The 27350-nt window shown below is 42.0% G+C and overlaps 1 long non-coding RNA gene across 1 annotated transcript in view; it reads left to right on the top strand.

The window, feature by feature from the left end:
• The window catches only part of LOC122562999, a 36933-nt gene that overhangs the window by 1952 nt on the left and 7631 nt on the right, over positions 1-27350 (top strand). Inside the window, exon 2 of the long non-coding RNA XR_006315465.1 lies at positions 23619-23818. This is a non-coding gene — a long non-coding RNA (uncharacterized LOC122562999). The remainder of the gene's footprint in view (positions 1-23618; positions 23819-27350) is intronic.

The raw sequence follows: 27350 nt of genomic DNA, 5'->3' as shown, positions 1-27350 counted from the left end.
TTGTAACTGTACCTGCGTCCACCACTTCCTTTAGCAGTTTATTCCACACTGCTTTTTCTAAAAGCAAATGTTATCCCTCATGCCCTCTGTAAAAATTTCTCCTCAAAAGTATGCTCCCTGGTTTTGAATTCTCCACCCCAGGGAACTGACCTTTGCTATTTACTTTTATCTATGCCCTTTTTTATTTTATAAACCTTTCAAGTCACCCCTCAACCTCATATGCTCCAGTAGGGGAAAAAGTCCCAGAATATCCAGCCTATTTTTAGAATTCAAACCTTCCATTCCTGCATATTGTTTTTCTATCAACCAACAGTTTGTCTGATTTTTTTTTTTAATTTAGAGTCCCTTAGGCTTGAATATAATATTTATAAAATGTTAAGTGTGCTGCCTTACCAATATTGAGGGGTTAGTCAGTAGTGGGTCAGGCTGGAGGCCCAATATGATCCTGTGAAGAAGGCAGATAAATCAAACAGTAAGAATAGAATTGACAGCATTGAGTTTCATCTCCAACCTGTTACGGCCTTTCAGAATTAATCAACTTGTAGAACGGTGGTATGGATGGGATGAACAAGGGTAGTAATGAAATAACTGTTTTTGAGACCATAAAGTTGCCCAGTAGAACAGTATGTTCTTCCCTAGTGTTGTGGGATCATGCCATTATTGAAGTCACAGTTCCCTCTGTCCCAGATTTCTCGTAAGTTTTTTTTAACAATCTCTTACACTTTATCATGGGCCCAAAATATCAAAGACGAGAAACTATCCTTCAGTTACATGGAGCTTTGCCAGATCCCAGCTGAAGTTATTATGCTCTGGATATTGGATATCTGATATTTTGGCCTGCAACATGCTGCTATATCAAATGATACTAGGCACAAAGTTTTTAAAATGAAAAGATTAAGTTACCTGGAATTTTGATGTGAAGTGAATTTGTGTGGGATCAGAAGTCATTCATTGTCCAATCCTAGTTGCCCTTGAGAAGGTGGTGGTCAGCTGCTGTCTTGAACTGCTGCAGTCTGTCTGCTGTGGGTTAACCCACAATGCCTTTGAGACAGGATTCCAGGATTTTGACCCACTGACAGTGAAGGAGCAGTGATGTATTTCCAACTCAGGATGGTGAGTGGCTTTGAACTTGCAGGTGGTGGTGTTCCCAGACTTCTTCTACCCTTGTTCATCTCGATGGCATGATCATGATGTCTCAGCAGTTTTGGCAACTTTCTGCATTGCATCTTAAATGGTACACACCACTGCTACTGAGAGTCAGTGGTGGAGGGCCCAGATGTAGTACCATTTGATCTTTGTCCTGGAGAGTGTCAAGCTGCTTGTGTTGGAGCTGCACCCATCCAGGCAAGTGGGAGAGTATTCCATCACACTCCTGACTTCCACATAGATGGTGGACAGGATTTAGGGAATCAGGAGGTGAGTTAATTTGATCTCCAGCATCTGCAGACCTCACTTTCTCCTCCAGAGTATTCCATCACACTCCTGACTTCCACATAGATGGTGGACAGGATTTAGGGAATCAGGAGGTGAGTTAATCATTGTAGGATTCCCAGACTCTGACCTGCTCTTGAGATCACTATTTAAATAGCTAGTCCTACTCAGTTGCTGGACTCAACGCTAATTGTTTTGTTTTCACCAATGCTGTCAGACCTGAGTTTCTCCAGCAATTTTTGTATTCCTACAATGTTTTGGCCTCAATGGCTATGACAAGGCATGTATACTGTAAAATTCACCAAGTGAAAGGTCATCCTTTCATTCATGGGATGTAGGTCTTGTTGGCTAGACCAGTATTTATTGCCCAGAGTACAGTTAAGAGTCAAACATTTTGTGGCTTGAAGTCACATGTAGGCCAGACCAGGTATGGGTGATGTCCTTGGAGAAAGTGAGGACTGCAGACGCTGGCGATCAGAGCTGAAAATGTGTTGCTGGAAAAGGCAGCATCCAAGGAGCAGGAGAATCGACGTTTCGGGCATGAGCCCTTCAGGGTGGGTGATGTCCTTCCCTAAAGAACATCCATGATCATAGGCTTTTGACTACCTACAGTATTTACATGGTCACCATTCTAACCAACATTTTTAATTGCAGATTTTTAGTGAATTCAAATTTGATTCCAGCTTGATGTTAGTCTGGTATTCTGGATTCTAAGTCCAGTGATATTATCCAGGTATGGGTGATGTCCTTGGAGAAAGTGAGGACTGCAGATACTGGCGATCAGAGCTGAAAATGTGTTGCTGGAAAAGCGCAGCAGGTCAGGCAGCATCCAAGGAGCAGGAGAATCGACGTTTCGGGCATGAGCCCTTCAGGATGGGTGATGTCCTTCCCTAAAGAACATCCATGATCATAGGTTTTTGACTATCTACAGTATTTACATGGTCACCATTCTAACCAACATTTTTAATTGCAGATTTTTAGTGAATTCAAATTTGATTCCAGCTTGATGTTAGTCTGGTATTCTGGATTCTAAGTCGTGATATTATTTCCCTCACTACCCCTTCCCCCTCCATCCTATGGATAATTTAAAGATTGATGTTCAGTAACTGTAAATTTCTGACTTGAGCTTAAGTGATCTTGGTTGCAATGTTAAAACCGTATTAAATCTCGCATTACGAGGTTGATCATTAACCAGGTCGGTACATGTAGGAACACCTTCCAGGGCATTGCACATTACAAATACAGATCATGCATAATTCGGATGAACTAAAGTTCAAAGGTGGGAGATAATAGGACCAAGGTATGGATTCATAAAAACTTGGTAACTTTGCATTTTTGCAAGTGCTTCGGTTTTTTTTTATTTGGCACATGCCCTGTTTGCAACAAAAGTAGTTTTGAGTACAGGTTGAAAAGATGGGGACTGTAAACTGAAGTGATACACTCTGGGGCTCACTCAATACCACAATATAAACTGTAATTGATATTTTTCAGCCAGTGTTCCACTGTAGTTGGTACTGGGCATAAGTCATCTTGTATCAAAGACTGTTATCAGCAGAAAAAACTACTTGTGTTGGCATTACCCACAAATCCCAGTTTACATGAGCAAAATTGTGTAGATATTAATAAAGTGGAAGAGGTGTCACTTGGAATTGAATTCCAACGTAAGAGGTGGTGCATTTTCTTTGGAAGAGTAAAGATACTGTAGACTGGGAAAAGAGTAAAAACATGGTAAGGGAACAAAGGGACCCAGGCAGATAGGTGTATAGATTAGAAGTTTCAATGTAGGTTTAACAAGCCTTTTTTAAAAAGTAGCAAATAAAAGATTAATTTTCAAGGGGATAGAGTTTAGAAGAAGGGAAGTTAAACTTGCTGAGAACCTGAGATTGCAATTGGAAGAAATATTTGTTTTAATATTAGATTAGATTACATTACAGTGTGGAAACAGGCCCTTCGGCCCAATAAGTCCACACCGACCCGCCGAAGCGAAACCCACCCATACCCCTACATTTACCCCTTACCTAACACTACCAGACACGGGGAGAACGTGCAAACTCCACACAGTCAGTCGCCTGAGGCGGGAATTGAACCCGGGTCTCTGGTGCTGTGAGGCAGCAGTGCTAACCACTGTGCCACCGTGCCGCCCAAATATATTTAGGATGTGAAATTCATGATTAAATATATACACTTTAGACGAAGAGTAGATTTATTGTCTGTTCCTAATTGTCCTGGCAAGGTGATGCAGGGTCACTGTTTTCAACCAATCCAATGTTTGGGGTGTGGGGCCACCCATAAGGCTGTTACGGAACAAGTTCCATGATCTTGATGCAGCAGCAAAAGTGGTGCGATTCCAAGTCAGAATGGTGTGGTTTGGAAAGGAAACCTCAGCTGGTAGCTTCTCCTATACACCTGCCTTTCATCTAGCAGCAGTTGCAGGCTTGGGTGTTGGAGCCTTGGTGAGTTTTTGCAGTGCAACTTGGTGGGAAATGTTGCTGCCACTGTGCATTGACTCCCTTCACCCATATTGAAAGCATTGGATGGGGTGTCAAATGAGTGGGCTGATCTGTTTTGGAAGGAATCCAGCTTCTGTTGTTGGAGCTGCATTCATCCAGGCAAGTTGAGTATTCCAGCACATTCCTGACTTGTGCCTTGTAGATGGTAGACAGATGTTGGAGATGCAGGTGGGTTACATACCATGGAATTCCTAACCTCTGATCTGCTGTTGTAACCTCAGTATTATCATGCCTAGTTTAGTTCAGGTTCTCATCAATGAGAACACCCAAGATGTAGGTGAGAGCTTCAGTGATGGTAATGACATTGAATATCAAGGTGGAATGGTTAGACTGTTTCTTGTGAAAGATGATCATTGCCTGGCATTTGTGGACCATAAATGTATTTACGCTGGTCAGGCCAAGACTTATTGCGATGGTCCATGTCCAAATGCTGCATCTGCAGAGTCGTGAATGGTGCTGAATATTAGACAGTCATCAAACATTTCTGCTTCTGGCGGGCAATCCATCAGTGGCTGAAGATGGTTCAAGCTAAGACACTACCCTGAAGAATCCCTGCAGAATTCTCCTTGAGCTGAGATGACTGACTGCAACTATCTTTCCATACCAGGTGTGACTCCAGCTGAATTTTCCCCAATTCTCATTGACTAGAGTTTTATTGGGCTCCTCAAAGCCACGTTCAATCAAATGTGGTCCTTTGTAAGTGACACTCGATAGCAGTGTTGATGACAACTTCATCACTTTAACAGTGCAGACTGATTGATTGTGATAATTAGCTGGGTTGGATTTGTTTATAGTTTTGTGGACCAGACAAACCTGGGTTATTTTGTTTTTAAAATGTTGGGGAGTTGCTAGTGCTGTAGCTGTACTAGAACAGATTGGCCAGAGGAGCAGCAGGTCTGGGACAAGACTTGTTGGAATGTTGTTAGAGCTCACACCCTCTAACATCCAGTGTCTTCAGTTTTTTGATAAAATATCCTTTGTTTTCTATTTAAGTTGAGGGAGCTCCTCTGGAGCATAAACTTGTTTAGGTCAAATGGCTCTCGTGTGTTCAACAGCTTCCACAAAGCTGGCCTTGAGTAACATAATTGGAAAAGGCTTATGGTGATTTGTTAGTATTTAGAGATGCTACATAGTGTAATAGTGACTGTTAATAGTTCAGTTTAGTGTCAATCTCCATTTTGTAAGTATGTTATTACATTTTTGATCCCTGAGACAAATGGCTTTGCAAAGTTTCTGTTCCCTGAAGATGTGACAAAAAAGCAACATCTACCAATTTATTCTTGGAATAGGTACATGGTGGTTGAACATAAGCCATGTCTCTGCATAAATGATTCAACCATGCAGACTGTTGTAGTAATGAGTGGCATTGAGAAGCTATCAACTGTCAAATATATTCTGGTAATGTGTCCTGATGCGTGTTCTCCTGAGCTTGTTTTCATTCCTACACGAGCAGTGTTAAGAGCCTGAATAAGCTGTTAATACTATGACATGCCTGTAGAAACTGTGACTCTCTCTCACCCAGTCAAGTTGTGCAAAATCCAAGTAGTTTCAAGTTGCAACAACGCACACCGTTGAGCAACTGATTTCAAACATTCAAACAATTATACTCTTGACCAGAAATAAAGTAATTCTGGTTTTGCATGGGTTTCCCTCAAGCTTGATTACTGGTTGTATGGAATGTAAGGGGAGGATAACAAGCTATAGTTCAGAATTGCATTGCAAGTGTAACTTGATACAATTGTTACATGTTCCATTCATTTTTGAGGGAAAAATCCAACTCTTCCCCCAGACAAACAGATGGAGGAATTCTCATCAAATGCATAGTTGCCAAATCCACACAGTCCTAGTAATGTTTTCTAAGTCACTCGAGCCTTAACTGTTTGAATTTGAACAAAGACAGCCTGTCTAACACAGCCGCAGCAGTATGAGAAATGAAAGACAATAGAATACCTTTCTTCGATTTTTTCTTCAGGCTAGTGACTTTTTTAAAGCAAAGATATTCCGTTCATAGTGTCAGACATGACATTATTTAAACCTAAATTAATATGGAAGGTTGATATGGAGAATCAGTTGAAAGAACTGGTCAGCCAAATCTCCCAAATGTGTTGGTTTTGCCCAAATACAAAGTGTAACTCCCAGCACTGTCAATTGCTTCATTTAAATTAGGTAGTTTGACTTTTACAGAAATTCAATCTGTACAACCCAACATATCCGCTGGTGTCTAGTCACTAAACACTAATTTTGTTCATGGGCTATATACATTAATTATTGTCCATCTGAATTGCCTTGAAGGTGCTGGCATGCTGCTGCTTCCTCATTGCAAACCTTGGAATCTCAGGACTACTTTGGTATTTTCAAGGAGGGTGTTCAAGATGTTGATGCTCTAACACTAAAAGAACAATTTTCCAAGTAGAATGGCTTGAAGGGTAAGTTTCAGGTGTTGATGTCCCAATGTATCTACTGCCCTTAAGACAGAGAAGCCAGTGATTGGAAAATGCCATTGATCACTTTCAACTCTCTATATTAATGTATCTTTCTATTTGTTTGCTCTTTGTGGTTTCCCTTAGATGCATCTGATGCTGTCTCAGTTGCTCCATGGTAGCAAGTTCCTGGTCTGACTCCTTTAACTTAATGACTACCTTAACACCCCAACATTGGACAATTCCAAAAGTGGAAATGAGAGAGTCATTCCAAAAGCTCTATCCAGTCAGTTTCTTCTTGCATCTCTAGGATTTCTGTATCTACTTTTATAATCCAGAGACCAGAACTGAATTGAGCCAAAATATACTAAGGGATATAGATTTCTTGTCACTTACCCCTAGTTGTATCCAATCCATTTCCTGCAATTCTGCCCTTACCCCTTACCTCCCACAACAATGTCAAGAGGGACCCTATCCTCCCGTTCCATCTTAGTAACACCCTCCTCCAAAGGATCATAAGCTGCTAATTCTACTGCTTCCAGAAGGATGCCACCACAAAACCTATTCCACTTCTTCTGGATCAGAATGCTGACCAGGGAGCACGATACCCTAGTTTGCTCCTCCGCCCCTCAACATCTGCTCTTCTGCCCCCCCCCCCCCCACCAAACATGGCACCTTCCCATGCAGTCACAAAGGAATAACAGCTGCCTGTTTACATTCTCCCTCCTCACTATCCAAGGCTGCAGATGTACCTTCCAGGTGAAGCAGTGATTTACCTGCAATTCATTCGATCTAGTCCACTATTCACTGCTCACAACGTGGTCTCCTTGACACTGGAGAAACAAAATACAGACTGGACAATGCTTTGCATAACACTACATTCTGACTGTTCAAAATGACAGTTTCTGATTGTCTGCCACTTCTACACCATGCACACTGTTTCTATCTCCAGACTGGTGCAGTGCTTCAGTGCAGTTTAATGTAGAGGAACAATACCCTGTTATGTATCGAACAGCCTTCAGAACTTGTGTTTAACAATTTTAGTATGAACCTGTACCTCCCATCCCTTGCCTATATGCCAGACCCTGTCATGACATACTTTAGAGTGGTGCTGGAGAAGCACAGCAGGTCAGGCAGCATCTGAGGAGCAGGAAAATCGACATTTCGGGCAGGAGTCCTTCCACAGGAATGAGGACATAATTTCAGCACAGCCAGCTGTTTTCACCCGCTCTGGTTATCACTTACTGAGCTGTTTTTTCTTCCATTACTTAGTATCGCAATCCCTTTTGTCCACTTAACATTTTCTCCTCTGGGTTCCTCTCCTAAATATCTGTTCTAAAGGAAGGTCACAGAGGGTGGCACAGTGGTTAGCACTGCTGCCTCACAGCGCCAGAGACCCGGGTTCAATTCCCGACTCAGGCGACTGACTGTGTGGAGTTTGCACGTTCTCCCCGTGTCTGCGTGGGTTTCCTCCGGGGGCTCCGGTTTCCTCCCACAGTCCAAAGATGTGCAGGTCAGGTGAATTGGCCATGCTAAATTGCCCGTAGTGTTAGGTAAAAGGGGTAAATGTAGCGGTACGGGTGGGTTACGCTTCGGCGGGTCGGTGTGGACTTGTTGGGCCGAAGGGCCTGTTTCCACACTGTAAGTAATCTAATCTAATCTAAAAAACTTGAAATGCTAGCTCTGCTTTCTCTTCTTAGATGCTGCCAGACCTGCAGAGTTTCACTATTTAATTTTGCCACTTTCAATGTCCTAAGTTTTCAATTTTGTAAAAAGATGCATAGGTGTTCACCACTTGTGATTGCTCAGTCTGTGACACAATTGCAAGACCTGGACAATATCCAGGCTTAGGTTGACAAGTTGATGTAAGATTCCTGCCACACACATGTTGGACAGTGACTCTCAATCTAACCATCACCTCTCCTGAAATTCAGTGGCATTACCATTGCTAAATCCCCTATGATCAAATCTTGTGGGGGGTGTACAGAGAAGAGGTTTGTTACATTGACCAGTGACTAATCTGGACTAGCAAGATAATTAGTGCAATACAAACCAGTCAGAGGATCAGAATCCTGCAGCATGTAATTCACTAGATTTGAGAAGCCTGTGCAAAGCCTGACTTCCCCCAGAGCCTGTCCACCATCTACAAGGCACACATCAGTGTGATGGCTTACTCCCCACTTGTCTGGAGGGGTACAGCTCCAATACTCCAGAAACTTGACACCATCCAGAACACAGCAGGCTTGATTGGCACCACATCCACAAGCATCCATCGATGCTCATAGCAGCTATATATTATCTACAAGATGCACAGCAGAAATTCACCAAAAATCCTCCTGACAGCACCTTCCAAACCCATAACCACTTCCCATCTAGAGGGACAAGGATGCATGGGAACACTACCTGCAAGTTCTCCTCTAAGCTGCTCACCATCCTGACTTGGAAATATGTTGCTATTCTTTCACTGCTAGATCAAGATTCTGGATTTCCCTGCTGAATAGCATTGTAGGTCTCCCCACAGTGCACAGACTGTAATGGTTCATAAGGCAGCTCACTGCTTTCTCAAGCTGAAAATGTGTTGCTGGAAAAGCGCAGCAGGTCAGGCAGCATCCAGGGAACAGGAGAATCGACGTTTCGGGCATAAGCCCTTCAGGAATCTGCTTTCTCAAGGGCAACTAGGAACAGTAAGAAAGGCTGGTCCAGCCAGTGATGCCCACATACCATGTATGTAATTTTAAAACTGCAGGAAAGGTTGTGGGTGGGTGAATCCCATTAAGCAATTATCTTTGTGGTTGGTCATTCTAACCCCTGTGATATGGAGTTACTTTTTCAAACAAAACTATTTTCATTGTGAACATAGATGCAAGTCCAGTTTAGTCTTGGACAAACCTTGCTCAGGTACTGTACCTAGATGTCCTTGGTTAGCAACCTAACAGAGCTTGAATGTTGTACAAGACTGTGCACGCTCTGGGCAATAATGAGCCCTTAACTCGATAAGCTCACTATTATTCCTGCATCTGAATCTTGTTCAATGGAAGTTGAACTTCTCGCCCTCTCCTTACTATCAGACTTCCATCATTGAGATCACTTTCTGGCCTTTGGTCCATCTGCAGAAACACCTGTTCATGTTTGTTACCCCTAGCTTGACTGTCCCTGTTCTCCTGGTCCACTTCCCACTCTCTCCATACACATGAACCCACTGGCATCCTAATATGAGACATCGCCATGTCCCTCTACATCCTGACTCCCATCAGCTTCTGGTCCATACATGTCTTATATTAAATGCTCATGTCTATGTTCTCTCATCTTCATTCTCCTTCCAGCTCTTAAATCTGAATGCTTTTTCAAATCTTTCACACACTTAGCCACTCTCATTGAAGGCTGTGCTTTCAGGTGTCTCTAGTTTCTGGTATTTATCCCTGAAATCTAATCCCTCTCTCCCACTAAAGAGCCTTCTTTAAAGCCTGCATTTTAATTAAGCTGTTGGCATCTGTCCTAATGGTGTTCTTCCAATATCAAGTTTTCTTGACTGATTTTGATGTTTCCTGACATTGAACTTACCACATTCAATGTACTGTATTAATGGGAATGAATGATCCAAGTCTTGTCAGCAACATCTGGCTCCAGTAACTCCATTGTCAGGGTGCTGAGGATAATACTCAAGAACCCCAACATACTTTGGGTGGCTGGCACAGTGGTTAGCACTGCTGGCACAGTGGTTAGCACTGCTGCCTCAGTGCCAGAGACCCGGGTTCAATTCCCACCTCAGGCGACTGACTGTGTGGAGTTTGCACATTCTCCCCGTGTCTGCGTGGGTTTCCTCCGGTGCTCCAGTTTCCTCCCACAGTCCAAACATGTGCAGCTTAGGTGAATTGGCCATGCTAAATTCACCGTAGTGTTGGGTGAAGGGGTAAATGTATGGGTGGGTTGTGCTTCAGCGGGTTGGTGTGGACTTGTTGGGTCAAAGGGCCTGTTTCCACACGAAGTAATCTAATGTAATTAATGGTGCTGGAAAAGCACAGCAGGCCAGGCAGCATCCGAGGAGCAGGAAAATCAACACTTTGGGCAAAGACCCTTCAAGAATGAGGTTGGGAGCCTCTGGGTGGTGGAGAGATAAATGGGAGGAGCATGGGGCTGGGGGAAGGTAGTTGAGTGCGATGGATGGAGGTGGGACTGAAGGTGATGGGTCAGAAAGGAGGGTGGAGCAGATAGGTAGGAAGGAACCAGCACCACTCTAATCTTGACTCTCATCTCCAGCATCTGCAGTACTCACTTTCACCTTGTTGAGGATAATACCCTAACCCTAAATCTGTCCCAATAGTCAGTACGGTAACCTTTGGGTAGCCTGAGGGGTTCTAGATATTGGTAAATTGGCTTGTGTGGCTTTTCTCCTCTAATTTTACTAAAATAGTTTTATAAACCCATATGGTTCTTGGGAATTCTTAAATTCATTAAGAATACACTTGAACATCTTCATTTTCCTGCCCTGATTTCTTTCCCTTTATTCCCTGGTGTTCAAAAAAAATCCATAAACTTGTTGTTTGGAAACTTGTCCATGAATATGGATCCACTGCCCTCTTGAGGTTGAGACTTCCAAAGAAATCCAACTTCCATTCCTAATTTTGAAGCTGAAGACTTAAACACTCATAGTATTTTGCGATTCAGGCCTGTTCTCATCAAAATCTCTAACCTATTTCCCTTAAACCTTTTAGACATCACCTAGTAGTGTGATTTTTTTTGTTGTTGTTGTTTCTTCACTTCCTCTGTTTGACTTCCATCTAAATGGTCATATTTGATATTGGGTTAATCTGCTAGTTTCCTATTCTCTCCATTCTTTTCATTGTCTTCAGCAATGGAATTGTCATCTACCTTATATTCTTCATTACTCTGAAATTCTGGAAAGTCATCTGAATTTCCAGTATAGAAGGACTCCAATCTTGAAAGAATCATTGTACCTGCACCCCATGTCACTGTACATAAAAACCGTGCACATGCTGGGGATTTGAATACAATCCCTAGTTTGCTTTTATTTATTGTCACATGTATCTAGGTATGATAAGTTTTGTATGCAATACAGGTAGATTATACCATACAAGTGCAGTAGGGTAATGGAACAGTGCGGATTATAAATGTTAGGGCTGAAGAGAAGATAGAGAGATCAACATAAATTTAAAAGTGAAGGTCCATGCACAAGTCTAAACAGTGGAGAATGAGTAGTACTTGAATATATGTTTAACCTTTTTATCTTCTGCCTGACAAGATGGGCAGAGATTATAACCATGGTGGGGAAAGGTTTTTGATGTTGACTGCCTTTAAGGCAGCATGAAGTGTAAATGGAGTCAATGGCTGGAAGAATGGCTTGTATGATTTGGCTGCATTCACAAACTTTCTGTAGTTTCTTACAGCAACATCTCTGCCCAGGACTGTATCAATCTGTGCATCTGAATAGAATGCCCACTATGGTCCATCTATAAAAATTGCCTTTGTGGAAATATTTTGGATTTCCTTAGGCTAAGGAAAGAAGTGTTGTTTTCTTGGCAATATGTCCATAAAAGTTAGCCACTCTAAACCTGGGTATTATTCTACTGAACTTACACTGCACTCCTGAGTGACCATCCTAATAAATCAATAACACTTTTTTTTTGTTTTGACTATCACTTTGGCTGATTTAACCACCTTTTTGGATATCTAATGTGCTTACGAGAAGTTAGCAAAGTCTAACTTTGCACTTCTAGGGTACTCTCCTTTTGATGTTTGCAAGTTTTAGCATTTTCTTTAGGCTTTCATCCAAATCTTCATTCTAGGTCTCATCTGACTCTGGTCACTGTGTGGCATGCCACTACTTGCTTTTGAGCCATTTTGTTTTTTATATAAAGTCTTTTTATCATTAAAAGGGAGAAACCAATTTTATTTAAAATCCAGCCTGCATTTCTGCTTCCAGTTCTGTACACTGATTTTTAATCTTGCCATTTGAGTTATGGGACGTGGATGTTGAGGTTTTCTTGAAGTTCATGTACATTACATTCTTTACACTATCTACCTGCTATGCCTGTTACATCTTCAGAATAGATTTGTCAAACTTTACTGTCTGTGTTTGAAAATTGGTGATGGCTCCTCCTTGCTGTTGTTTGTATCTATATCATTGCAATTTTGATCTTGAACTCTAGGCTTTTCCTAACCCAGATTCTGGTCAATCTGGCCTGTAATTATCCAAATTAATATCCTCTATTTTTTAAGACTGGCCACTCTTCCACCCTCTGTGTCCAGTCCTGAAATATATTTTCCAGGACCCCTAAATTCCTTCAGAATTGTTTTTATTTGATGCACAGCCATTCCTTAACTTTTTCCTTGTGTCCATTGTCACAAGAATCCCTGCCCAATTCCCTCTGTGATTCTAATTTGGAAGTGGTGCAATTAAAAGCAAGTTGTATTTCACTCCATTATAGTTTTTCAGGAATTTTTGCAACCTCTTCACAATAAGCCTGAGAATTTCACTTGAGCGGTTTGTTCCTTGTAACTCTAAGCCCATAGAGGCATAGGCTAAATCCCATAGGTAAAAATGTTGAACCTTTCAGAATCATGGCATTTTAAGAGCATTAAAGATGAAATGTTCATGTCAAGTGGATCAAGAGTTCATCCTTTTTTGAGTACAGGAATTGGGATGTCATGGTAACGTTTGGGCGGCACGGTGGCTCAGTAGTTAGCACCACTGCCTCACAGCACCAGGGACCCAGGTTCAATTCCCACCTCGGGCAACTTCTGTGCTTCTGTGTGGAGTTTGCACATTCTCCCCATGTCTGCATCGGTTTCCTCCCACAGTCCAAAGATGTGCAGGTCAGGTGAATTGGCCGTGCTAAAAATTGTCCGTTGTTAGTCAGGGGTAAGAATAGGGGGGTGGGTTTCTCTCTAGAGGGCCGGTGTGGACTTGTTGGACCGAAGGGCCTGTTTCCACACTGTAGGGAATCTAATCTAAGTGGTTCAAAGTTGTACATGATGTTGGTGAGGCCTTTCCTGGGGTACTGTGTGCAGTTCTGATTGTCCAGTTGTAAGGAGGATATTAACTGGAGAGATTCAGAAAAGACTTGCCAGGATGTTGCTGGGAATGAAGGGTTTGAGTTATAAGGAGAAGCTGGCACTTTTTGCACTGGGGTACAGAAGGTGGAGAGGTGACCTTAGATTTATAAAATCATGAAGGTAAATGTCTTTCCACTAGAATGGGGGACTTCAAGAATGGGGATATCTTTTTAAGGTGAGGACAAAGATTTAAAGACCGCTATCTAGGTTTAAACAGCTAAACCACTGTGGTTTAAGTGTGGAACAAACTGCCAGAGGTGTTCAAAAGGCGTTTAGATCAGTACATAAATGTTAGGCAGAACATGTCTCACCTGCTTGCACCAGCCCTAGTTTGTTTGGGATTATGGTTGGCATAGACTGGTTGGACCGAAGGATCCGCTTCTGTGCTGTGACTCTAAGAACTGGAAGGGACAAGTCACACGCTGAGAAAAGAGTAGGAGATAATGTAAGAACCTACTGGAGAGATCTGGGGTCGTGCTTAGGAAGGTGGTAGAAGCAGATTTCACTGTTCCCCTTTCAAAAAGGAATTGGTGAAAGAACTTGCAGTGGAAGAACAAGGGTGAAATATTTTAAGTATTATAAAGAGCCAGCACCAAGGTGATGGGCTGACACATCTTGAGCAAATGATTCTATACAAAATGATGTGAAAAGCTAGCTCAATAGCACAAAGTTAGGATTTATTTTGAAGATGAGGATTGAAGATTTAGGATTCTCTAAGGCAAGGATAGGCTAAAATGTAAATTGTATGTGAATTGGAGAACACAAGTTATATCTTTGAACTGCAGAGAATTGCTGTTCTGGAACAATGGAGATGCCGGTGTTGGACTGGGGTGTACAAAATTTTTAAAAATCTCAACACCAGGTTATAGTCCAATTGGTTTAATTGAAGCACTAGCTTTTAGAGCGCTGCTCCTTCAGGTGGTTGTTGTGAGCGGTGCTCTGAAAGTTAGTGCTTCCAATTAAACCTGTTGGACTATAACCTGGTGTTGTGATTTTTAACTTTATTCTGGAACAGTCTATTTTCCTCATGAGAAGGATACAGAAGGTATTTGCTGCTACCTACTGGCCAGTGAATGACTGCAGCCTGGAGGAATCTTCCTATAGTCACCAACCAATGAGGCCTTATCTTCAGACAGTGTTTACATGGATCTGATAAGAATTTAGTTTCCTTGAATTTTGGGGAGATATATCGGCTATTGAGACTTTGTATGGTGACAGGTTTGTATACATGCTAAAACATCCCTAATGTGTTTTCCAGGCGCACAACTGATAAATGCCTTCTCTCTAGAATTTGGTCAAAGATGAAAGTTTTAAGGATGAGGTGGAGGGGGAAGTTTTATGGAGAGGACTGCTTCACTGTTAAAACTTGCAATGGTTTACAAACCAAAGTTTTGTATACTGGGCAGTTAAAACAATATTGGAAGTGAGGTTTAGTGAACAAATGGAATTTGATTTAAAAGGACAGTTGATTTTTGCATTTTTTGGATAAGCCTGATTTTATGTACTTTTGTCATGGGGCCTAGTAATATTTTTCCCTTGTCATGAGTTTGGTAAGACATAATGCCCTATGGCACCTCCTATCTGATTTGTGCCCCACATTTTACTACATGCCATTTCTAAAACAACTCTCCATTCTAGATATTTTCCAAACTGTCATCACTTGTGTTGCTCCTCACAAAGTAATGGCACAGCCAGAAAACCACATTGCCCACAATAATCCTCAGTGGTCCCTTGCAGATTAGGTTGACTCTTACTCATCCAGTGAGTCCATAGGTGGCTGTACAGTCTGACTTCTATAGATTCTGCCACATCAGGGCAAAGTGGTGATGGGATGGTTAGCCTGGCTTCTGTTTCCCAATGGTGAGTCTCTAGGCGCTCAACACACTCCTGGATGCTGCTCCATTTTAGGTAGCCTTGGGCCAGTGATTCCCAGAGGTATATGGGAATTCCGCACTTCCTCAGTATCCCTGAAGTGCTTCCTTTGCCCACATGGAGCTTGCCTGCTGTTTTGAGCACCTTTTTATGGGTGTTGGTCATGTCATTACTGACAAAGTAACAGATATGGAAACACTCTCCCTCTCTTGTACAGCCCCATTATCTCCCCCTCATGACTATTGAATCATCACATTAAGTGTTTAATGTGTCCTAAGTTACATCCTGCTTTAAAATCCTAAGTCAGCATTATGCTGTGCCCAATGACCTGCCTATTGTTGTTCAATAGGGGGTCACATGCAGGCAGTAATTGGATAAATACTGAGAAACGTGAGCTTTCTTTTCAAAAAAGGAACAAATGAGGCCAACAGTGGCAAAACGTCACCCCCACAATCCCAACCAGTGCCGGTGACAAAGTTATTACCGTGAAAGATTATATGCTGAACCCACCTTGCTTCTATTGGAAGCAGAGAGGTTATGTCTGGTGTTGTCTGTCATAGACAATCTCTTCCCCCACCCAATGTACTTTCCCTCGTGAGAAGATTGGTCCTGTTTGCAGTGGGTCCCCCTCATCCCCAGTAAGCGGCTTCATAATGCCCCTGGACACTAATGCACCAGGTACACAAAATGATTCCTACATCCTGGAGTGATGGTAGCTGCCTGAATAGTGGGCATACCTTCCAAGAAGTGGACATGGTGATCACTGGAACATCTCCCGATTGGAATCCTTTCCTGTAAAAATTGGCAACCTTGTTACTACCATCTCACATGCAGTTAATGACCCTCTGCAGCCAGGGCAAGCCAGCAATGTTCCGGAGTCCAATTACCTGGGCTGCAACACTGACTCTAATCATGGGGAATACAATGACTTGGTATGGTTTGGCATCCACAAATGAGATCCCAAACAAGTCAACTGTCCTCCCTGGAAGGAGTCAGAGGTTCAGCACCACAGATTTTCAGTCACTGGGGGGACAAAGCCTGCAGTTCTCTGGTCCCCACTCCAACATCTAGCACTGTTCCATCACTGGGGCTTAGTCTGTGACAGGAGAAAATGTCGATTCTCCTGTTCCTTTGCTGCCTGGCCTGCTGCGCTTTTCCAGCAACACATTTTTAAGCTCTGATCTCCAGCATCTGCAGTCCTCACTTTCTCTTAGTCTGTGACAGCACTTTGTCTCAGGAAATCCCCAGGAAATGATGTTGGAACTAGAAAACTGCACTACTTGTACACCCCACCCCTCCTGGGAGGAGGGTACCTGCAGCTGTGATCTCTTCCTGAAGTGCTGCTCCTCTGAATAGGGTCTGCTGCTGTTCCTGGGCTTGGCATCGGGCTACTCTTCCTGCTCCTGTCTCTTGTTTGACAAGTGGCCACATTTCCAACATGCCACCAGCAGTGGGCCTCACTAAAAAGCTATTAAGGCACAGAAGGAATGAGTGTCTTTTCCTCCAGTTTGTCATATCCATTTTGTGGAATATTTGTGCAGTCAACAACCATGTGCTGTGGGCATGGTGTTGCTGTCTTAGTATGGCAGTGTCTACCTTATCCCCACCTTCTCCCAAATCATTCCAATTCAGAGTAGCCTTTGTCTCTGTACTCACGCCCCTTCAAACAGCATTTGGTGCTTTCTGAAATGCCAATGTGCTAACAGACCTGGCATGATAGTGTCAGCATGTAGGTAGTTGCAAAGTGAGCATCCCTGAGGTGCAACCTGTTTTGTTCCATGAAAAAACTGTTGCCATCTTCTGTCAAACAGGTGCTGCTGCACCCTGCCAGGATCTTCTGAGCGTCATGAACTGTAAGCTGGTGTTTGACAGATGCTTATGGTGGGGTGGCAGCTGCCAGTGCCCATTGATATGCTGTGTGTGGCTGGTGCCTGGGGATCATGTTCTGAGCCCTTGCGACCAAGGTCAAAAACAGGTGATTTAGAGCAAGCATCAAGCAGAATCTGTTGTTACCTGCTGTGATTTCCTTTTGAGTTTTCCTGACGTCTAGCTAACTTGTAGGGTTTAGGAGGATGGGAATATTAATGAAGTTTTGGCACTAGTAAGGCATTAAACAATCTGACTGTCAATGGTATCTTGTCATACTATTTCTGCAAATTTGAGGGAGTGGCTAGTACTCTGTTAGCCCTAACTTCACTTGTCACCTGATTTTTTTTTTTTTTGCCCCACATCTCACCATAGCCCATTTCACTGTCACTCCATAGATTTCTGCCTGTGGTGTGCACATTGAAGGAGGTAGACAATTTAATATTTTTTATTTCAAAGATATGCTTATTCCTAAATCTTATGGTTAGTCATGAGCAGTTCAATTTCATAGTCTGGATGTAGAATGAACAAACCCAGGGCCTTGTTGAGCTGAAAATGTGTTGCTGGAAAAGCGCAGCAGGTCAGGCAGCATCCAAAGAACAGGAGAATCGACGTTTCGGGCATATTCCTGAAGAAGGGCTTATGCCCGAAACGTCTATTCTCCTGTTCCTTGGATGCTGCTTGACCTGCTGCGCTTTTCTAGCAACACCTTTTCAGCTCTCCTCTCCAGCATCTGCAGTCCTCACTTTCTCCGCCTTGTTTACTTGCACAAGACTATATTTGTGTGCATTGGAGTACTAAGACACAGCAGGGAAATGGGTCCAACCAGTCCGGGCTGACCATGTTCCCAAACTGTAGTCCCACCTGCACTTGGCTCATATCTGTCTGAACAGTTCTTATCCAAATGCCTTTTAAGTGCTGTAACTGTGTACCTACATCTATCACTCGTGGAAGTTCATTCCACACAAACCAATCTTTTTAATAAATTGCCCTTAATGTCCTTTTTTAAATCTTCCTCCTTCCCCTAAATATTCCCCTAGTCATTAAATCTCCACCCTAGGGAAAAGACACCTGCCACTCACCTTACCTATACCCCTCATGATTTTATAAACCACCTACACTGCAGCTGGGGGGAGGAAGTCTCAGCCTTTCCTTGTAACTGAAACCTTCCATACCTAGCAACATCCTGGTAAATCTCTCTTCTCAACCCTCCAGCTTAATATCTTATTTGAGGGTCTGACCACTGCGAGGACCCCACTTTACCTTGACACAGACCTTTTACCACTTGGAGCTAAAGGCCTCATACTTTAGCTCTTCTCAGACTCTGATTATTACTTGGTATAGCTTTTTATTTTTCCTTTTAGGAGCTCTGTACAGAAAAAAGAGAACTGCTACCTTGGAATTCTTGAGTACATGTACATAATTAATCGCAGGGAGAAAATGAGGATTGCAGATGCTGGAGATCAGTCAATGTGGTGCTGGAAAAGCACAGCAGGTCAGGCAACATCAAAGGAGCAGGAGAGTCTACATTTTGGGCAAAAATCCTTCGAGCCTCATCCCTCATTAAAGGGCTTATGCCCGAAACATAGATTCTCGTGCTCCTCAATACTGCCTAACCAGCTGTGCTTTTCCAGCACCACACTCCAACTGTAACAACTTCTGGTTCAAAGTTTTCAAAAGGGGACATTTCACTTAATTTGAGCAGTTCCTCAGATTGGTTGGTTTCCTGTATTCTCTGGTGTATTGACAAACTGAAGTTGAGGTGAGTTGAGGAGAATTTAAAGGCTTCAGGCTCTGGTACCATTGCAGAAAATTATGTTGGGCACATTTTTTTCAATGTGAAAATGTAATAAATTATAATCTTACAACAACAACTATTTCATTCAGGGACTATCTAAGAACCTGTTGACTTGCAGCCATAGCTTTCCCTAGCTGTTACCATTTATCAATGTCAGACTGAAGCAATTAGTTCTATTTGAAGCATTCAATTTAACAACAATCAATGAAATTTGAGTCATGCCCAGAATAAATTGTAGGATCAAAATGAATAGCTTCTATCTTCTATTGAAACAGTGACTACAATTCAAAAATGCATTGCTCATTTGCCTGAGGTGTAAAAGTGCAGAATTACATTCTTTTGAAAGTTTAATGTGGTCTATTCAGATTCCCAGTTATTCCCACAAGTCCCCAACTGAGAGTGCATATTGTAATAGTCTTGGGTGAGTTTTGATTCATGCAACCTCACATTTAGGTTGAACTGCTTGATGTAGCCTTACCTTGGCTGTTAGATATTCCTTTTATTGGTTACCGAATAGAATACCATGTTTCTTAAGTTGGAGAACTGTTTAGGTTTGAGTTGGAAATAACAGTAATCTCATTTCTGACACACACCATTTTGATTCTCCTCTTTGATTTTTATTTTACAACAATGTATTGTTGTGGGCAAATCCTGTGTTTCCTTTTAACTCAGCTACCTATTAAGAAATCTCAAGTACTGAAACAATGATTAAACTTTACATGTAGTGACCAAATATAAGACCCCCTCAAATAAGCAAGTTTACGTTTGTGACCCAACTTAGCTATTACCCAATTAACGGTGAAATCGGGCAAGGATGACAAATAACGTTGATCTGTCACTGGGGGAATATCTCCTTGCAGTGTTCTTCAAAGTTCTGCTGTTGAGTTGTTCTGGTGTTTGATTTAGATTTCAGGTGATGTATTGATTTTTTTTTTTGTTTCCTTGCAAATTACTGCAAGTCTGCAGCTTGCCGCCGCCTCAAAAGCAATTTCTTTGTGTCTTGTTATTTTGGGCCTTAACTGTCTGTCTAAAGACACAGCTCTCCTGCAGTTAACTCCTCAAATTCTTGTTCAGGGCAATCACATGTCCTAGTGGCAATAAAGCAAGTTTATCAACTAGGTGTTAAAGTAGTTTTGTTTGTAATTTTGTCATGATCTGGCTAATTCTTTGAGTCTGTATAACAGCTTATTCCAGACAGTTATTGTTATGTAATTATCTGTTGATTCATTGTCTATGGATAGTTAAAGTTCTTAAGCTTACAATATCACACTTGTTAGCATTTTAAATTTCTACTTTGAAAACCAGTAAGTTTGTAGAATGTGTACTGATACTTTTCAAAGTAGAAAGAAAAAGGTGTAATGCAAAGCTCAGTGTTAAAATGGATATGGGGAATAGATAGACATCTGGTTAAAGCCCTGAATTTACTTTTGAGAGATTTGAATGAAATGGAAGTTATGCTGTTCAGTTTGTGTTGGATCCTTGATTGGGCCAAATCTGGAAATACTGAGGCAGAAAATCTGAAATAAATAGTGCTGGAGAAACTCTAGGTGTGGCAGCTTCTGTGGAAAGAAGTAGTTTTTAAAATGTTGAGTCCAGTGACCCTCCTTCAGAACGTGAGGTACGCTGCACTTGAAACATTAACACACTATCTCACTTCACGGATGCTGCTAAATCTCCTGAGTTTCTCTAGCATGCTTTTTTGCTGGGAATGCTAAGGTGATTCTGACCTGCAGCTTTTAAGGAGAAGCAATTGGAGGTACAAAACCATTGAGTCGTCATCATAGAGATGTACAGCATGGAAACAAACCCTTCGGTCCACCCTGTCCACACCGACCAGATGTCCCACCTGCCAGCACCCGGCCCATATCCCTCCAAACCTTTCCCATTCATATACCCATCCAAATGCCTCTTAAATGTTGCATTGTAGCAGTCTCCACCACATCCCCTAGTAGCTCATTCCAAACATGTACCATCCTCTGCATGAAAAAGTTGCCCCTTAGGTCTTTTTTTATATATACCTTCCCCTCTCACCCTAAACCTATGCCCTCCTAGTTCTGGACTCTCTGATCCCAGGGAAAAGACTGTCTATTTACCCTATCCATGCTCCTCATGATTTTATAAACCTCTATAAGGTCACCCCTCGGCCTCCGACACTCCAGGGAAAACAGCCCCAGCCTGTTCAGCCTCTCCCTATAGCTCAAATCCTCCAACCCTGGCAGCATCCTTGTAAATCTTTTCTGAACCCTTTCAAATTTCACAACATCCTTCCAAAAGGAAGGAGACCAGAACTGCACGCATTGGGTAGACCAATGTCCTGTGCAGCCACAACATGACCTCCCAACTCTTGTACTCATTACTCTGGCCAATAAAGGAAAGCATACCAAATGCCACCTTCACTATCCTATCTACCTGCAATTCCACTTTCATGGAGCTTGAGGCTGAGCTGAGGAGGAACTTCACAAAAGGATTGTGAATCTGTGGAATTAACTGCCCAGTGAAGCATTTGAGGTTACCTCGAATGTTTGTTTTTAAAGCAAAAATAGATTAAGCAGCAAATCAATTAAGGGTTATGGTGAACATGCAGGTAAATTGAGTTATGAAAAGGTCAGCATGATCTTAAGTGGTGGAGCAGGATCAGTTGGCCAGCTGGCCTTATGAAAGTAGTGGGTCACTTCTCGAATCACAGTTCGGAGAAAAGGGATTGGTCAGTCATTGAGTTGTCAGATGTTCTGACTTTAGGAATAGTGTGCTATCTGGACAGTTCATTCCAAATGTTGTTTCTATAGGTAGTGAGACCAGACAGATCTAAGAATGCTAATGTGCAGAGTAAGGGGAGCTGAGGGGAGAGACCAGGAACTGCAGAAACAGATCAGCTTCAACAGGCACTCTCATCACTTAAGGCTAAAGACTATCTTGGAGAAAACTCCTTTGATTTGAGTAGACCATTATTGTAGAGAGAACAGTCCCTGTAGAATGCTGATAGTGGGGAAGGAGATGATTTGTTTAGTATCCTTTTTGGAGGTGTGAGAATGGTAAAGGATGATCCAGCTGGGGTGGGAGGAGAAAGGAGATGAAGAGAACAGTTATTTTGGTCCATGTTGGGAGCCAACAGCATGGGGAAGAGTAGGCAGGGGGTCCTGTATGGAGAGCATCGGGAGTTCTTTTAAAAGCTAAATTTTAGTACAAGGTCCACTGGTTTTGATCTCCTATATTAATTGGCCCATGATTCTCTTGGGATAAGAGGAGGATGAATATTTGATTGAAACAGGTTGGAAAAGAGGGGAATATTATGGAATGCCAGTGCAAATTCTGGGATAGGAAGGAACTGTACCATTGGACTAGGCTCTATCTGATCTTGGCTGAGACCAAGTCCTAGTGGAAAGGATAAATTTTGACAGAAACAGAATTTAAACTAATTGGGAAAGAAGAGTTCAGATTTTTAATGAGTGCTTAACTAATGGTTCAGAAACAAATGGGGAAATTGTTTTGTACTGCAATGAAAGTACAGACAGATCTAACTGACTGTGCAAACTCCACACATTCTCCCCGTGTCTGCGTGGGTTTCCTCCGGGTGTTCCGGTTTCCTCCCACAGTCCAAAGATGTGCAGGTCAGGTGAATTGGCCGTGCTAAATTGCCCGTAGTGTTAGGTTAGGAGTATGGGTGGGTTGCGCTTCGGAAGGGAGGTGTGGACTTGTTGGGCCGAAGGGCCTGTTTCCACAAAGTAATCTAATCTTAAAAAAAAGGAGAAACAAAGTCAAAAAATGACTACATCAGATGAAGTGTGAATAGAACATTAGAACAAGAGGATAGTTTAATGTGTGGAACAAAAGCTTTTCTAATACAGAAGCAAGAGAAACTGAATTGGAACAAATTCAAATTGGTCATGTCAGCCATTAGTGACAGCAAGAGGTAATCTGGGAACTTTAAAATACTAGATACAAAGACTCTAGAAAAATCTAGCAAATGGTATGGGGGTGGTAATGAAGGATTTTAGAAAAAACTAAATGCAATGGAGACTTCACTGGAAGAAATAAATAGTCCTATAACAATCTAAATATTTTTCTATACCTAATGTTAGCAGCTGTGAAGTGCCAGATTTTATTATATAGAAATTGGGAGCAAGGGTAGACCAACCAGCACTACTCTACTTTTAAATATGATCATGGTTGATCCTCCACCCCAATGCCATATCCCTGCTTGCTCCCCATACTCCTTGATGCCTTACACCTAAAAATGTACCACCTCCTTGAAAATGGTCAGTAATGTGACAGCTGCATTTCTGTGGGAGAGAATACATTAGATGAGTTTATAGCCAACAATAATGTAGATTGTAATAAACAGATCAGCTAATTTCCATTGCTCATCTGTTAGTTTTCTGCAGCAATGTTTATCCCTTGCGCATACAATGTATTGTCACAAATACCAGACACATCCAATGTGAACTGTGAATTTATACAAGTTTGGTTAGCTCCCCCTTAGTTCTGTTTCAGTTTTTAAAAACTGCAGAGGTCCTTTTAAAAGGTCAAAGCTGATCTTTTTACAACTATTGCTGAAAGTTACTAAATGTGATAGTTATTAGCTAAAATATATGCAAAGTAAATGCAGATAAGTTTGATTCTTAAATTCTGATCTGTTTATATTTTCAGACTCCCTTCTGAAGATGAACAATTTCAAAGCTTGAGGTCAGCATTTTGCTATGATGGCCCAGGTGCTTAATAGGTGGAGTTTGTTTGCTTGTAAAGGTGGATTGCAGCAGAACAAATTTGATGGCTTCTTTGTTCCTCCGTCACAGTGCAGAAAAGGCCCTTGGCCCATTTAGTCTGCACTGACATAGCTACCACTAAAGGTTTGTTTTAATCTCAATTTCCTGCTCTGTCCCACATCCTGAGTGTTAATGTTTGAAGTGCTCATTGAAACTTTTTTAAAGATTGAAAGGGTTTTGGCCTGCATACCTTCCAAGCAGTGCATTCTAGATTCCCAGCACCACCTAATGCTTTTTTCCCTCAATCTCTTGTATATCTCCTAACTCTTAGCCTAAAACTTTGCCGCCTTATGATTGACCCCTCAAACGAGAACAGCTGCTCCCTACTGATCCTGTCCATACCCCACCTATATACCTCATATGTTCTCTCCCCCTCTCCCCAGCCTTCTCTTTAAAGAAAGAGGGCTGCAGATGCTGGAGATCAGTAGTGTGTGGTGCTGGAAAAGTGCAGGTCAGGCAGCATCTGAAGAGCAGGAAAATCTGTTTTGGGCATAAGGCCTTCATCAGGAATCTTCCTCAGATGCTGCCTGACCTGCACTTTTTTCCAGCATATGCTCTCAAAAATAATCCAAGCCTAATTAATGTCTCCTTTTATAGCTCAATTGCTCCAACCCAGGCAACATCTTGGTGAACCTCCTTTCTACCCCCCCACCTCCTTCATGCTTCCTATTGTGAGCTGACCAGAACTGCACACTACTCCAGCTGTGACCTGACCAATGTTCTGTACAATTCCAACATTACTACTTTGCTGTTGTACTCTATGCGACTGAAAGCAAGTATCCCATTGCCTTTTCTATCTTATTAATGTGCCCTTCTGACTTCAGATCTGTGAATAATTACCCCAAGATCTCTCTTGCTGAGCTACCCAGTGTCCTGTCATTCATTAAATACTCCCTCATCTTGTTTCTTCCAAAGTGCATTATCTTGCACTTAGCAAGGTTAAATACCACTTGCCCCTGTTCTGTCCACCTGACCAACTCATTTAGATCTTCCAGCAACATAGCTTTCTTCACCATTAACCATCCTACCAATCTTGGTGCCATCTGTAAATTTGCTTTCCCTCTCCACATTTTCATCAATATCATGCATGTATATAACAGTAAGGATCCCAATACTGATCGTGTGGTACATGCTAAGACACTGGCCTCCAGTCACTCAAACAGCCTTCTACCACGACCCATTCTGTCCTATTACTAAGCCAGTTTCTGATCCAGGTTTCCCTCCATTTCATGTGCCATGGACATCCTCAACATCTCCATTCCACTTCTCTGAAAAAGCAACCCATCCAGAGTCTGTGTCACCATCTTTACCTGTTTCATTGCAATTTTCCCTTCAGTTGTTAATCCAAATTCATTTTGAAAGCCATTGAATGTGTTGCACCATACACTCTCTTTGACAGTGCAGTCCAGATCCTAACCATTCGGTCAATGTTTTTACTCCAATTACTGTTCCTTCCTTTGCCAAACAGTGTCCTTTGGTTATTCTTTTCTCTCTCTCTCTCTCTCTCTCTCTCTCTCTCTCGCGCGCGCGCGCGCGCGTGCTCTCTCTCTCTCTCTCTCTCTCCAATCTACACTCAATCTTTTTGTAAATTAAACCCAACCTCTGTGTACTTTTTCTTGCCCCTCAAACCATTCTTGTCAGTTTTCTTTTCCTCCTCAACTCTTAAATTCACTTTCCAGAGTATGCAATTCAAGATCCAGCTACTTCTGGTTGAACAAATGTTTTATCTATACCTTTTATCATGAATACCTGCATTTGATCTCCCCTCATTCTAAGTTCCAAAGAATTTCGGCCTAAACTGTTCAATCTTTGTGTGACAAATCCCTCATCTCTGGTATCAATCTCATGAACCTCCTTTGAACTGCCTCCAATGCCACTACATCATTCCTCCAGAGGATCCAAACAGTGTGCAATACTCAGCTGTGGTCTCACCAATGCCTTGTATAGTTGCAACATGCCTTTTATATTCTATTCCTTTTTAGCTATAAAAGTCAACATTCCATTTGCTTTATCTGCTGTGTCTACATGCTAATTTTGTGACTCATGAACAAGAACACCCAGATCACTCTATTGTAGTACCTCAGTGTCTACTTAGATAATAGGTTGCCCAAAATGCATAACCTCCCACTTATCCATGTTAAACTCAATCTGCCACATTTTGGGGCCCACTATACTAACTCTATCCATTTGTAAGCTTGCTTCTCCTTCTATTTCCTGACTGCAGGACCTCTGTCTACTTTCACTGTCATGATACCAACAGACTGTTGTTCCTGACATGGTATGATGCAATACCTTGGAATCCTGTCTACTGTCTTGAGCAACTGGAGTATGTTTAAAGCACAGCCTCCTATCTCATACACTTATCATTTTCTGCCCTGTACATTAATTCTGTGATCTCCACTTTTTTCTTATAACTTTATCAATATTACTATGTATTCTAGCACAACTTGCCTTATACCATTTACATGATGGTTTAAAAAATTATTGGGTTCTTTATGTTCACTGATAATCTTATCCCATTCCTTTAATTCTGCACAATTTCAAAGAGGTCCACCTCTTAAGATGTCCTGAGCTTTAGCCTCAGAACAGGAAACATCTTCATGGGATTCTCCCCCCACCCCATCCAGTCGTCTCAATCTTATGATTCAATAGTCAAGTTTACAGCATGGAAACAGGTCCATGTTGCTGGTGGAAAATGCTCCCAATTCCAACACTCTAGTCGATCCTTAGTCATGCTAATAGGCTATCCTTCCTCAACACCAGGACCATCTTATTAAATAGTATAATGTATGGGACATTATCGAGTGCCTTCTGGGAAGTTCAACAATATTGTATCTGCTTCCCCTTTATCGATCTAGCTTGTTATCAAAGTACTCTAATGAATTTGTCAAATTATTTCCCCTTCACAAAGCCATACAGATAATGCCTGACTTGTATCTTAAATGTTTGAATATACCCTTTCCCCTTTGGATAAGGGTGTTGCAATGGTAGGTTTCCAATGCTCCAGCCCTTTTTCAGAGTCTAAGGGGTCTTAGATCCTTACCAGTGTATATGCTCAACAATTTTTATACTGAATACATTCCATCAGGTCCAGGGATGTCTTGTCTTTAATCCCCACCCCCAACCATTGCATCGTATCGCATCCCCCTTAGTTTATTAGCATATCATCTTAAATGGTAGTTAATGTGTTTCCCCTCCATTTTTGCCCCATGTTTTGCATTATGCACACTGCAAAATATTCAACTCCTGTGATTTCCTCATTCTCCATGATTTCCATGACCTCCAGCTCCATTTGAGCTCTATTATTTTGGTGCCACATTTCTGATGTACAATTGCTGCCTGGCTTTATTATTTGCCAGCTTACTGTTTGTCCAATGGTCTCTCGTTTTAACATTCCCAATTCTCTATCTTACCACTAATCTTTGCCACATTTGTATTTTCTTTCAATTTGCTATTTTTAACATAGGAGAAAGTGAGGTCTGCAGATGCTGGAGATCAGAGCTTAAAATGTGTTGCTGGAAAAGCGCAGCAGGTCAGGCAGCATCAAAGGAACAGGAGAATCGACGTTTCGGGCATAAGCCCTCGTTCAGGAATGAGGAGGGTGTGCCAAGCAGGC

Source organism: Chiloscyllium plagiosum, chromosome 26 (assembly GCF_004010195.1).
Source record: "Chiloscyllium plagiosum isolate BGI_BamShark_2017 chromosome 26, ASM401019v2, whole genome shotgun sequence".
Lineage (NCBI taxonomy): Eukaryota > Metazoa > Chordata > Chondrichthyes > Orectolobiformes > Hemiscylliidae > Chiloscyllium > Chiloscyllium plagiosum.
This window is presented reverse-complemented; position numbering and strand designations above follow the sequence as displayed.